The sequence below is a fragment of the Schistocerca serialis genome, chromosome 2 (assembly GCF_023864345.2).
Source record: "Schistocerca serialis cubense isolate TAMUIC-IGC-003099 chromosome 2, iqSchSeri2.2, whole genome shotgun sequence".
Lineage (NCBI taxonomy): Eukaryota > Metazoa > Arthropoda > Insecta > Orthoptera > Acrididae > Schistocerca > Schistocerca serialis.
The window spans coordinates 497,466,774-497,481,556 of NC_064639.1; the positions used below are offsets into that span (position 1 = coordinate 497,466,774).

General features: G+C 46.7%; 1 protein-coding gene across 1 annotated transcript in view; it reads left to right on the top strand.

Annotated features, from left to right (window-relative positions):
• Positions 1-14,783, top strand: part of LOC126457438 (kin of IRRE-like protein 1) — a 111,484-nt gene that overhangs the window by 32,418 nt on the left and 64,283 nt on the right. The gene's annotated exons all lie outside the window — the stretch shown is intronic.

Below are 14,783 nucleotides of genomic sequence, written 5' to 3' on the forward strand. Positions count from 1 at the left end.
GAACTGAACTTGTGAAGCACTTGCTGCAACAATGTACAGAAAATGAAAAATTTTCTACTTATATGTTTTTAAGAAATGCGGCTTTGATAAGCTTAGGGGAAGAATAGCCGTGTCTTCTTCTTCCTTGCGTTTTCCCTTTTCTCTGTGGGATCGGCATTGTTGTACAGACTGAAACAATGTTAGTGTTAGTGGTAGTTGGCGCCTGGATGCCCCTGCTGGAGCCACCATTCTCCCCCTGACCCCCGCCCCCACCACCTCCCCGATATGGATTCTTTGTACCCCAGATGGCTACTTCTAGGCTGAATTCAATGTTCAAGTGTGAGAACGTTTTATAAATATTTATGCATGGTTTATCTGAGGTACCAGCTCGATATTGACACAGCTGGATGTAGGAAACTGCATAAAACCACATCTATGCGGCCAGACTCACCAGTCCGTCTCGTTAATCCGCGATCCGATTCGACCGAGGACAGTTTCGCCTCCTGGAATCCCGGAAGCGGTTTGTTAACGCTCTCGTGTTGCCAGCAGTGGGAAGTGCGTCAGCTGTAAGAATTTCTTTATTTACAGTCGCTGAACTTGTGCTACAAGGAGTTTACAATAAATCAGATCGTATGCAATAACATTACATCTGCTCAAAAATGTCTTTTTCTACCATCAGCTCCCAATCCCCCATTCCCCCCCCCCCCCTAATCACCATCCTCGTTAAAGTCCAGGGGATGAATGACCAACTGCCTGCCGAAGTGGCCGAGCGGTTTTAGGCCCTACAGTCTGGAACCGCGCGACCGTTACGGTTCTAGGGGACTGATGACCTCAGAAGTTAAGTTCCATAGTGCTCAGAGCCATTTGCACCATTTTGTTTGATGACCAACTGAACCAGAAACGCCATCCTTTGTGCTTCTTAAGTGCACAGCATTACCTTCCTTATTTTATTGTCCTTGCCATCAATATGCTTTTCTTTTCGCTTCCGTCCAGACGTATCGCGCGCGTCCATTCTCTTGCATCAAAGTCAGATTACCAGTTCTGAAGTCGGCACATTCACCAGACGTGCCCCTAACTACGTGGAAGAGCATGTGCTCCATGAGATATTCCTCCCTCAATCTTTTCCGGAGGTCGTCTGCTTCTTTTTGACGTAGTATCAATACCTTAATAAGTTTGTGTATGAATGGTATGTTTAGGTCCAATGGACACATTTAGTAGTCCATCACCATCCAGGAAGTGTGCCGGTAACACAAGTTCTCCGTCATCTCCAGGGGAGACAGGCCTCGAGTTTACCACAGTTCCGATGCTGACCATGGTGGTAGAGAGTTGTTATGCAACTAATTTTCATCGTCCCAACACTTTCTGTAAGCATCGCTTGACTGTACCCACGTCATCTCCTAACATTCTCCCCGCAAGGACGTCCATGAGCCAATGAACTTCCAAGTGATTCCGATTTTGGGGGGAAGCAATGCGTCTCTGAGGTAGTCAGTGAATATCATACTTCAGACAATTCTGCACTGGTGGTGTAAAAGGTCTCTGCGTTGTCGCTGTAGATGGTGTGCGCCAATCCACGTTTACTAGTAAATCTTTGTAGCGCCATCATAAATGTGTTAGTGTTCATAATGGAGCAGAATTGTAAATGTAATGCATTTGTTGCTGCGCAGGTGAAGAATGTCATGTAGGCCTTTTCCATGGTCGTGGCTAACTTGATGTAGAGAGAGCCTGCAAAGCCTATGCCAGGGACAGTAAAGGACTTGGATGGTCTCATTCGATCTGCAGATGGAGCAGCTTCAATTTGTTTTCCTCCTGGAGCCTCCATAATATTGCATTGTAAACATGTATCCAGGACCTTTTCAATGGCTTGACAAGCTTCGATGTATCCAAAACTTTTTTCTGGTGTTCGGATAACATAATTCGAACATTAACATGATGGAGATCAACTGCAACTTACTGCTACAGAACTTCTTCCTTGGTAGTAATTAGTATGTCTACCAAATTTGGTTTAAGAGGAGATGTGGAAGACACACACACACACACGCACACACACACACACACACACACACACACACACACACACCTATTTTTATATATGTCTGAAAGCCGAGGAGTTTCGTGAACTGCTGTGACTCATCATGCAGAACTGACTGTGGTTGCTCGCTGCTGAGGTCCGGAAACTACAGCCTATCTCCCAGACGAAGGAGTCCATCTTCAGTCAATAAATCAAACCGTCCAATTTTTTAGTCTTGTGGTATTAGTTTACTGCTTAGGAGTGCGTGGACTTCCCGTGTGAAACATTGTCATTGCATCATTCTGGTGCAGTAAGTACGTGCGTTTACGATCTCGATTACTGCCAACTCTCCACCAACTTTATCTTTGTGACGAATGTTATGTGTTAAGCAAAGGTTCCACCCGGTTGTAAGAATTAGTATTCTATAGGAACTGAGTTTGGAAATGTGTATGAGGCTGCCATCACATGTTTTATGTTTCTCCCCTCTTCTGAGAGGTCGTTAGCATATTTGGCGTACTGAATGGCAAAAATTTTCGTGGGCGTGCTAGCTGTGGCAATTCTTTCCACCACAAATCTGCAGATTGGATTTGATTGCCAAGAAGTCCCCGTGTTAGGTGATCCGCTGGATTATCATGTCAATGACTGTCTCCGTTACTCTATTAGAGTGAAAGTCGTCCATCGATTAACATCACTGCGTATCCTGCCTATCGTCACTATAGCATTCGTCCACGTCACTGACAGTAATGTCGTACCCCGTACCTGTCCAGAAAATCTTAGTAATCGTGTTCCCACAAGTCCTTCTAGAAGCTCGAGACCTGGCAGTGATATGTTTCTGACAGGTGTGAGGTTCTTGTTGTTACAGGCTGAGTGAATCGTTGTGTCGCCGGGTAAAACACTGTAGATGTACAGAGCTACACCGTACGCCTCTTGAACATCGTGATATTTAGTAGTTGATTTCCATCGTGGCATACGGATGCAACACAATGACGGGAAAATTGACACACAAGTATTGTACAATGTTGTCAGATCGGTCTTTCCGGTCATTTACCCTACACCACGTCTCTTGAAGTGATAACTTCGACACGACTGACACAGGAGAAAGTAGAGGGTTGTAAAATTTAACTATCGTGCGTAAGAGGTTTTTTTCCTTTTTTTTGTAAGACCATCAGGCAATTTTTGTCTTACGTCATCCCCTTGATGTAGAAGCTGACTATTGCCGTATTCCATTATTCGCCTAAAGCGTTAGTCTCTGTATCAATCTCTCTCTTTTCGGCTCTCCTATGTCTGGATCTTAAGTAGTGGTCCATTTCGCCAGATGAAAGTTCAATAATTTCATGACGGCCATTAGTTCATAATACACAGCGAGAGCTTTACTGTCGTCATCTGTGTCAAACGCGAAATAGTCCATGAAAATACTGTTGACTAGTAGTTATGCAGCAACGAGAAGTGTGGTCTCATATCTAGAAACGTGTTCTTCCACTATTGCGCAAGCAAGAATAGACTGTACGTCAGGTCATCTTAAAAGGTGAAAACCACAGGCGGAGTGTTCTTGTAGAAGAGCTAAACTTACAAAAAATCCATCTTGGTATGGAAAACGGAAAACTTAAGACGGAAACAGGAAAGCTAAAGATAGAAACAGAGAAGATCAAAACCGTGCCGACATTGCCACAAGCCTCTTCGTAGAAATAGTTGCAAGCAACAATGAGATGAACACAATTGAGGAGAAAACTAAAAACGCCAACACAAAACACGCTACAGCCTTACTTGTCAAATCGACAACGAATAAGTATCCAAAACAGGTCAGGGAAGTCCATACGACACAAATAAGTCCATGCAAAGAAAAAATGAAAACAAAAGCAGAGCGCACCACGCCAACAGCGACGATCATTGAAACAGAAACCCAGGAAGATTGCCGGAAACTTGAGAGGAAGACAGTCAAATCAAGGACATGAAATGCGAAACAAGAAAGAAACGCCAGCCACGTTTAACAATACAATAATTTCCAGACACATAAACTGAACAAGTATTACTGGAAGGGACATGCGATCTAAACATGTCTGAACACGTGACCAAAGAACGAAACACACAAGAAGCCAAAATCAGATTCAAGACTGGCCAAAAGGGAAAAGAATTTTCGAAAAACTTATTCGAAATCAGCCCTCGTGTCAGGAACATTCTGCTTGGTCAAGACATGGTTTCCTGGGTTTCGGGGAAGAAGAACAAAAAAATAATCATCTTGTGGTGCAGTTCTTCTTGTCTCCGTGCTTGCTAAGAAAATGGGATGAGAAGTTCCGCCTTATGCAAGGCACCTTTTTTCTTTTGTTTCACCTATACATGTTTCAACACTTTTGTGCTATCATCAGTGGGTTCTATTTTTATTTTTAAAAATTTTTTTAATTTTTAAAATTTTTTTAAAAACTTCGCAGCGACGGAACGGACGGACCGAATGATGATGCGCACCGAAAATGTAGCGACAGATTCACTCGAACTGAGCGTGAAGAAGTAATTACTTTCGTACACGTTGACAAAAATTTTTATTTTTAAAAATTTTGTTTTAAAAATAAAAATAGAACCCACTGATGATAGCACAAAAGAACTGAAACATGTATGGGTGAAACAAAAGAAAAAAGGTGTCTTGCATAAGGCGGAACTTCTCATCCCAAGAACATAAAAAGTTAGACTGCCAGAAAGAACAAAACATCATCGGATGCAACACCTGCACAAGAAATGGCAAACAAAAATCATGCAACAAAAATGAAGTGGACTGCCAAACTTATAAAACGACTATACTCCAGGCAACTTCAAAAAATAGAGTATGGTACTGGCTGATAGACCAATAAGGAGCTCAAAAACGGTTGACTGTATAATCCCTGGTGTGAATTCCACAGCCAACACAACTCAAAGCAAAAACGAACACGAATGTACCTCCACAAGAAAGACAAGCTGGCGACGAGCGATGTCCTGGCGCCGCCAGCATGGCTCGTCTCTAGAAACGCCAAATATCGAAGGCAGCGTAATTCTCTCGCCAGTCTTTCGAGACATCGTTCAACCTAGTTAGTTTCCTCAACACAAAGGACTTCATATAAGACGTGTCCTATGAACAACTCATAGAACATAGGACAGCACGGAAATTAAGACATGGCCTGTATCAATCGGCGACGCTACGGACTAAACATATGTTAAGGACACGAGGACTAGAGTAACAAAGGTTAGAATATGAATGTACTAGCCTACTAGCCCAAGGCGAGAGAAAGGGGGCAGTACTGGTGGAAAGGACCATCCAATCAACTTCTCACCAACCATTGCCGCACGACAAGCAAACCTCAACACAGCACTACAATAATTCGAATCCCAAAGATCAACGTGGCCTGGACGCGAACTTCGAAACAAACACACCATCCAGAAGGCACAGACGCCAAGTGACCGCCAACACAACACGAAGTTGACGTCAAACAGTATCCTGGCGACACAAATGCTGTTTCCCTACGAAAATGCTCAATAGCGTCAGCAACACAATCACTTTACTATTACACTATAACGTTTTTCGTTTTAGTTTCGTAACATTACAGACTATACCGACGAGATGTGCCTTGCAGGATCAACAGAACGCGGAGAAGCGTGCAGATGAAACACTGTTTATATCAATGAGCAGCGCTGCAGACCACCCTGATATTCTGAATAGAAGAACTTGAGAAACAACAGCTAGCTAAAGAACACACCAGAGTGAGTCTAGGGGAGCGGACCACATCTCACAGGAGAACCACAAATCCCAACGAACAAGATGCAAACCAAATACAAAGTATACGATACAGCAAAAATAAAAAAATACGTTAAACCAGTGCCCTTCATACCAGGAGAGTATCTAAGCTTGGACACACCCATGACAGACAAGAAAACTAACGTATGTGGAAATACGGATGTAGACAAAACTCAGCAGAGAGGTTAGCGATGGGATTGACGACGATATGTCTGACAAACAGGAGAAGGTAAACAACGATTAGCTGAATGGTAAGAGTGGCAACAATGCGTGTGACGACCAAAATTCAATTGCGAAGAAATATGAACGGCAATTATATTAGACAATAACAAACTCATTGAGTACTGCAGTGATGAACAACACGGCTGTGAAGATGAAAAACACAGTGACACAAAGACACACACACATACTGTTGAGTGGTACTTAATATAAGTAAATAAATTAGTGAAATCAAAGTGAAGTAGAAATTAGAAAATAAATGAAAAACTTGGTTTAGAGAGTTACATACTGGCAAACAGCGGGCAGAGCAGAAGAAACAATGACCGTGTTTTTTGTTGTTTTTTGTTTTTTTGTTTTAGGGCGCAAAACTTCTATGGTCATTAGCGCCCAGCCCGTGACTTAAGACAGTAAAAAACCGAAATTGAAAACCAGCAGCAATGGGAACAAAGTCATAAAATTGGAGAAACTAAAAATAGAAGGAATGCTTAAAAATCCACTACAGAAAGGGGGTGGTTGTCCCCAAAAAAAGCTTCAAATGACTGACGTCATTTCACTGTCACTAATAAACTGGAGAACGCGGTCGGCTGAGCGCGTGTCATCTGCTAAAATCGACGATAGATCAGGCGATAGCTGTAGACGGGAGCGTAACGGATTAAAATAGGGGCATTCAATTAAAAGGTGTCTTACCGTCCACAGCTGAAAGCAGTGGGGACAGAGTGGGGGAGGATCGCCGCTTAAAAGATGTCGATGGCTAAAAAGACAGTGCCCTATCCGGAGTCTAGCTAAAATTACCTCCTCCCGACGACGCGTTCGGGAGGAAGAGGTCCAAGCGCAAGGAAGGGCTTTCACTTCCCGCAATTTATTACGGGGAAGTGTTGACCAATGCGCATGCCATAAATGAGCAACTTTGCGACATAAACCGCTCCGTAGATCGGTGAAGGGAAGCGACTGAATAGCTGGCCGAGGAAGAGAGACTTCAGCCTTGGCCGCTATATCGGCCGCCTCATTCCCACAGATACCCGCGTGTACCGGGAGCCAGAGGAACGCCACCGAGACGCCCCCCAGATGGAGCAAGCGCTGACAGTCCTGAATCCGGTGGACCAGAGGGTGCACAGGGTAAAGAGCTTAGAGACTGAGGAGAGAGCTGAGAGAATCTGAGCAGATAACGTACTGTATCCGCTGATGGCGGCGGATGTAGTGGACAGCCTGGAGAATAGCGTAAAGCTCCGCAGTATAAACCGAACACTGGTCGGGAAGCCGAAAGCGATTTGGGGTGTCGCCAACAATATAGGCACTCCCTACACCTAACGATGTTTTCGAGCCGTCGGTGTAAATAAATGTGGCGTCCGTCATTTGTGCACATAGAGCAGCAAATGCCCGACGATAAACAAGTGTAGGGGTACCATCCTTGGGAAATTGACAAAGGTCACGGAGCAGGCAGATCCGGGGACGGAGCCAAGGCGGTGCTGTACCCCAAGTTGTCAAGAAGGGTTTAGGAAAGCGGAAGGAAATAGAATGGAGCAGTTGACGGAAGCGGACTCCCGGGGGTAGTAGGGAGGAGGAGCGGCCTGCATACCCTACATCAAAGGAGGCGTCGAAAAAAAGGTCATGGGCTGGATTAGCAGGCATGGAAGACAGATGGCTAGCATAACGACTCAGGAGGACTGCTCGCCGATTGGACAGCGGAGGTTCAGCAGTCTCAGCATAAAGGCTTTCCACAGGGCTAGTGTAAAAAGCTTCAGACACTAAACGTAATCCACGGTGGTGGATAGAGCCGAGACGCCGAAGAATAGACGGCCGAGCAGAGGAGTAGACTATGCTTCCATAATCCAATTTCGAGCGCACTAAGGCGCGACAGAGGCGGAGAAGGACCACTCGGTCCGCTCCCCAGGAGGTACCATTCAGGACACGGAGGGTGTTAAGCGATCGCAGACAGCGAGCCGAAAGATAGGAAACGTGGGAGGACCAGCACAGTTTTCTGTCAAACATAAGACCCAAGAATTTAGCGACGTCTGAAAACGGAAGGTTGACAGGACCTAGATGTAAGGAGGGCGGAAGAAACTCCTTACGTCGCCAAAAATTGACACAAACGGTCTTACTGGGTGAGAAACGGAAGCCGGTTTCGATGCTCCACGAGTGGAGGCGATCGAGACATCCTTGAAGACGTCGTTCAAGAAGGCTGGTCCGCTGAGAGCTGTAGTAGATCGCAAAATCGTCCACAAAGAGGGAGCCCGAGACGTCAGGAAGGAGACAATCCATAACTGGATTTATGGCGATGGCAAACAGTACAACACTCAGCACGGATCCCTGGGGTACCCCGTTTTCTTGGGAGAAAGTATGGGAGAGAGTAGTGTTCACCCGCACCCTAAAAGTGCGCTCTGCCATAAATTCGCGAAGAAAAAGGGGCAGCCGGCCTCGAAAGCCCCAAGAGAACAGTGTGCGGAGGATGCCTGTCCTCCAACAGGTATCGTATGCTCTCTCCAGATCGAAAAATATTGCTACCGTTTGGCGTTTCCGGAGAAAATTGTTCATGATATAAGTGGAGAGAGCAACAAGATGGTCAACTGCAGAACGATGCTTCCGAAATCCGCATTGGGCTGGTGTTAAAAGACTGCGGGATTCCAGCCACAAAGCTAAACGGTAATTCACCATACGCTCCAAAACCTTACAGACACTACTCGTGAGAGAAATGGGGCGATAGCTAGAGGGGAGATGTTTGTCCTTTCCAGGTTTCGGAACGGGAACGACAACAGCTTCCGCCACCGTCTGGGAAAGGTACTGTCGGTCCAAATTCGGTTATAAAGGCTAAGGAGGTAACGCAGACTATGGGTTGATAAATGCAGCAACATTTTGACATGGATACCATCCGGTCCTGGGGCGGAGGAGCGAGAAGAAGAGAGGGCATGTTGGAGTTCCCGCATGGAGAAAACAGCATTGTAGCTTTCGTGATTTTGAGAGGAGAAAGCAAGATGTCGCACTTCCGCTGCACGTTTCTTCGGGAGAAACGCTGGCGGGTAATTTGAAGAGCTCGAAATCTCAGCAAAGTGCTGTCCCAACGAGTTAGAAATTGCGACGGGGTCCACTAAGGTATCATGCGCGACAGTGAGCCCAGAGACCGGGGAGAAACTAGGCGCGCCTGAGAACCGTCGAAGCCGACTCCAAACTTCCGAGGAGGGAGTGAAGGTGTTAAATGAGCTAATAAAGAATTTCCAGCTTGCCTTCTTGCTGTCGCAGATGACGCGACGGCATCGCGCACGGAGCTGCTTATAGCGGATACAGTTGGCCAAAGTAGGATGGTGACGAAAAATGCGAAGAGCACGTCGCCGCTCACGTATTGCGTCACGGCATGCCTCGTTCCACCAAGGAACTGGGGGGCGCCGGGGCAATTCGGAGGTGCGTGGTATTGAACGTTCCGCAGCTGTAAGAATAACGTCGGTAATATGTGTGACCTCATCGTCGACGCTGGGAAAGCGACGGTCATCGAATGTCGCTAAAGACGAAAAAGGTGTCCAATCGGCTTGGGCAAATTTCCAGCGTCGCGAGCGCATATATGGCAGTGGAGGCTGCAGTCTAAGGACACATGGAAAGTGGTCACTCGAGTGTGTATCATCAAGGGCGAACCATTCGAAGCGCCGAGCTAGCGGAACAGTACCGACCGCAAGGTCCAAATGAGATAAATTTGTCGTGGAGGCAGACAAAAATGTGGGGACCCCAGTGTTGAGGCAAACTAGATCCGCTTGGTGGAAGACGCCTAGCAATAGAGAGCCACGTGGACAAGGATGTGGAGATCCCCAAAGCGGGTGGTGGGCATTGAAGTCCCCAACCAGCAAATAGGGGGGTGGAAGCTGACCAAGAAGATGAAGGAGATCAGCTCGTGCCATTGGTGTGGATGATGGAATGTATACAGTACAAAGAGAGAACGTGTATCCAGAAAGGGATAGACGGATGGCGACAGCTTGGAAGGAACTGTTTAAGGGGATTGGGTGATAATGGAGAGTATCATGGAGAAGATTCATGAGTCCTCCATGGGCTGGGGTGCCTTCAACAGAGGGGAGGTCATATCGGACGGACTGAAAATGAGGGAGAACAAAGCGGTCATGGGGACGCAGCTTTGTTTCCTGAAGACAGAAGATGACCGGCGAGTAGGATCGTAAGAGGATCGACAATTCATCCCTATTGGCTCGAATGCTGCGGATATTCCAGTGGATAATGGACATGGGGTGAACAGAAAATGGAGGAATGTGACCAAAGTTGCTGTCAACTCAAAGCCTGCTCGGAGCTAGCGACCGACAGCATGGAATGGCATTCAGACGAAGGCAGAAGATCCTGATCCATAGGTTGGTCAGGAGCAGTCCCTGCCACCAGCGATCGGCCGGTTGACTGGCCACCAGCAGTGCGCCTCGGCGACACAGAAGACGGCCGACGGCGATTTCTGCCAGGTGGTGCTGTAGATGGGACACGCCTTGGTGGAGAAGGAGAGGAACTGGGTTTCTTTGTAGCCTTCTTGGAAGTATGATGTTTAGATGAAGGAGGAACCGATGGTTGTGAAGTTGCGGTACATAAAAACTCTTCACGAGTATGCTCTTTTTTCGAAGACTTGGCGTCTGACTTTTGGGCTCGAGATTTAGCAGAACCCGACGAAGGGTGAGCCATAGAGTGGGCAGGCGAAAGTGGTGAGGTTGAACGGGCGATCTTTGCGCTGGCCGATCTGACGACCGTGGTACTAAAGGTGAGGTCGCAAGTCTGCGTGGCCGCCTCCTTTGTTGGCCGAGGAGAAGCAAGGACAGTGCTGTATTTTCCTGTCTGAGGCACGGTGGGCTGTCGACTGGCGAATAATTTTCGAGCAGCAAAGGTCGACACCTTTTCCTTCACTCTTATTGCCTGGATGAGCTTTTCGTCCTTAAAAACGGGGCAATCTCGAGAGGAAGCAGGGTGGTCACCCATACAGTTGATGCAGCGAGGGGATGGAGGTGGACAAGCACCCTCATGGGCATCCTTGTCACACGTAACACATTTGGCCGGATTGGAACAGGACTGGCTGGTGTGATTGAACCGCTGACATCGATAGCAACGCGTAGGGTTTGGGACGTAAGGGCGAACGGAAATTATCTCGTAGCCTGCTTTGATTTTCGATGGGAGTTGAACTTTGTCAAATCTCAAGAAGACAGTGCGGGTTGGAATGATGTTCGTGTCAACCCGTTTCATAACTCTATGAACAGCCGTTACGCCCTGGTCAGACAGATAGTGCTGAATTTCTTCGTCAGACAATCCATCGAGGGAGCGTGTATAAACGACTCTACGCGAGGAATTTAAGGTACGGTGCGGTTCCACCCGGACAGGGAAGGTGTGGAGCAGAGAAGTACGCAGCAATTTTTTTGCCTGGAGGGCACTGTGTGTTTCTAACAACAGGGTGCCATTCCGTAATCTGGAACAAGACTTTACAGGACCTGCAATTGCGTCGACACCTTTCTGAATAATGAAAGGGTTGACCGTGGAGAAGTCGTGACCTTCGTCAGACCGAGAAACAACAAGGAACTGTGGCAACGATGGAAGAATCGTCTGTGGCTGAGACTCAGTATACTTACGTTTGTGAGCAGACATAGTGGAAGGTGAGGAAACCATTGCGGAAGAATCCCCCATGATTACCGGCGTCTCCGATTTCGCGCTCCTCCCTTGTGGGGGCCCTCTCTGAGGGCACTCCCGCCTTAGGTGATTGTTCACACCTCAGGTCACACCTCCCGACAAACGGACGGAGGGACCAATCGGCACTTTCGGAAGGTATCAGCTCGGGGAATCACCCCTCCCTGGGCCTGGCCGTTACCAGGGGGTACGTACGTGTCCTACCTGTCTACCCGGGGCGGGGAATTACGCGTTACCCCGTCACCGGCTACGCACAAAAGGCGTGGGTCGGCCTTCAGACACGCACAGGGAGGAAGAAAGAGAAAGGGAAAGGAAAGAAGAGAGGTCTCAAACGCCGCAGCGGAGAAAAGGGTAAAGAGAAGAGGTAAGGAAAAGAGAAGGACAAAGGAAGGAAGAAGACATAAAAGCAAGGAAGGCGAAGAATGCAGTACATTTACGAGCGTCCGTCTCCGGACGTAGGCACAAACCATACTCCCAGATGGGGAGAAAGGGAAGGAAAGAGCCAGAGGTGAGGGGAGGAGGGGCGAAGATAGGGATGGGGAAGGATGCGGAAAGGGAAGGTATGCAGCCCGGAAAGGAAGGAAGGCCACATTAGCTCGGGGTCCCGTGCTCGCTACGCACGTATCCACAAAAGTGTTGTGGACCGCCTGGGGGGAGACAATGACCGTGAAGTCAACAAGTTCAGGAGAAGCCATCGCCCTCCCCACATAAGCGGACGCTGTCGATTCAGCCTTCAGGGCATCGCCCTACCAGCTCACGTGTTTCTCAGTTGTCACATGTGAGCAAAGGCCCTCGCCTACATTCCAAGAGCCAATGACTGACGTTGAGAAGATTCTTCGAGAAGCTTTTCAACGTGACAGAAGAGGCAATGACCGTGAAGTCGTTCACCTCCAGTGAACTGATTTAAATAAATATGTGAGACGCAGTGGGCCCGAGAAGGAGAAGAAGAGTAGCAGTAGTTTTCAGTCAGTTTCGGTGCTGAAGACCGTCATGCAAGAAGAGACTACATCATACACAGACGCACCAAGTCCGCCGCTGTAATGGAACAGCAAGCAGCAGCCTCGGCGCCAGAAGACAGAAGTTAAAAGGTATTTGAAGTCTGATTTTTTCGTACCCGGGTGACTCGTGAGGACGGGAAGGAGACTGCCTCACATCAGCAGTCACCTGTGAGCTGGAATGAAGATCGGACAGCCGAAGACTGACAAGCGGGAGTCCGTTGTTCGAGTCCGGGACACTGGCCTTCCCCCGCCGCGCCGCTCCGCTGGCCGACGCACAACACTGACACATGCGGCCGCTTAGAAAAGAGAAACACTGGGACGCCACATCCAAGGTATCACCATCCGATTCACGACTTCGTTCTCAATAATTAAACGGGCCACAGCACAATGCGCGTCTCCAGTCAACTGGGCGAGACGGCGGCACGAGATACACACCGCCACGCGTAATCAGACGCCGCCGCTGCCGCAGCAGAAGGCTTCGCAAACGACACAGCTGCCGCTCTCCGAGCCAGAACATCCAGTAAGGCAACAGTTGTACAAAACTTTCAATAAAAGTTATCTTATGTAAAAATGCTGTTTCATTCTACCTCATACCCGAGCCAAGGAAGAACCCACCATGTCCACATATTGTTAAGAGAGAAAAATTAATTTATTTAGTATTTTCACCCTGACATAATGCTTAGAATTAAATGCCCATTGGAGTAATGCTCATTCTGACAATTGACTAGCATCTAAAGAGAAAACCCACTTACATTTAGTAGCAAAAGTGTTACATTTAGTGTCAGAACTGTTACAATACCAACACAACAAAGAGGACGGCTGTTTTAATGGTATGTGAAACCCCGGGAACCAACATAAAATACCTGCTTAGCAGGCTGGAGCATAGAGACGTCTTTCCAACTGCGCTCCGACTACACATTCGTCGTTCCCACCCAAAGGGAGACCCAATCTGCTTCGCTACGACGGAACGGACGGACCGAATGATGATGCGCACCGAAAATGTAGCAACAGATTCACTCGAACTGAGCGTGAAGGAGTGATGTAACCTCCCCACAAAATTTTCGTAAGACATTTATTTGATAAAAATGGGAGCCAAGAAGCAATATCGTCCCCACAGAAATATTTAAATAAAATATAATAATAAATGGGAGCCAAGTGTAACCTCCCTGCAATATTTCGTATGACTGACAATAATTTAATATAAATGGTGCCAAGTGAAACCTTCCCACAAAAATTTACAAGACAATATTATTTAAGAATGCCAATGGACATTGCGCTAAGCGTAACCTGCCCACAATGAAATGTACTGACAATGGTAACAAAAATATGAAATTCGCAATCTGACCCTGGCGTATGCTCCCACAAAAATAATGAAAAACAATTCAGTACTAATGAAATCTCAGTGATAATGATAATTCAATTAAACCGAAATATCGGTCTTTGGCCCTGTGCAAAAATCAGAATTAAATTCTTACCTCATTGCAACACCTAGTCAAATTTCTGCTCTTGCTGTTACGCACCGCTTGGAGGAACTGAATTGTAAATATAATTGTTATATATATATATATATATATATATATTTTTATTTTACTTTAAGGGAAATTTTTTCTTTAAAGAAATGCAACGGAAATATAAAAAAAAGAATTGTTTACTAAAATTGCTTAGCTTGAAATCAAATTATTATTGGGGCACTTGTTGGAAATTAATTACAATAAATGAACTTTACATTATCTGATGATTATATTAACAGTATACCTCATTCAGCATCTTGTCCAGTGTTGCCGACCGCCTACATCACACAACCGCACTGCGCTGCTACCACTGACCGACCGCTCTGCATGACGACTACTAGCGTACTCCACGACGACTAGACAGAGCTACAGACTCGCAACGACTGACTGACAGACTGAGAACCGCTCGCAACACTCGCGCGGTCAAGCGCATACTCTCTGGTCACAGATGCTACAATGCCTCGCCATCGCTGCTATGTTACATACGTGTTTCATAACCCTCCACTGGGGGGGCAAAAATTTGGCAGCGATGGTGAGTCATTTGGACTTGCCAAGCGCGGCAAAATTTTTCTTTAATTAACAAAATTCTACAACTTACAGAATGTTTAAATGTTGTGCACACGCACTAAGTACAAAATATATCAGACAAAGACAAAATGTGAGTACAAAAC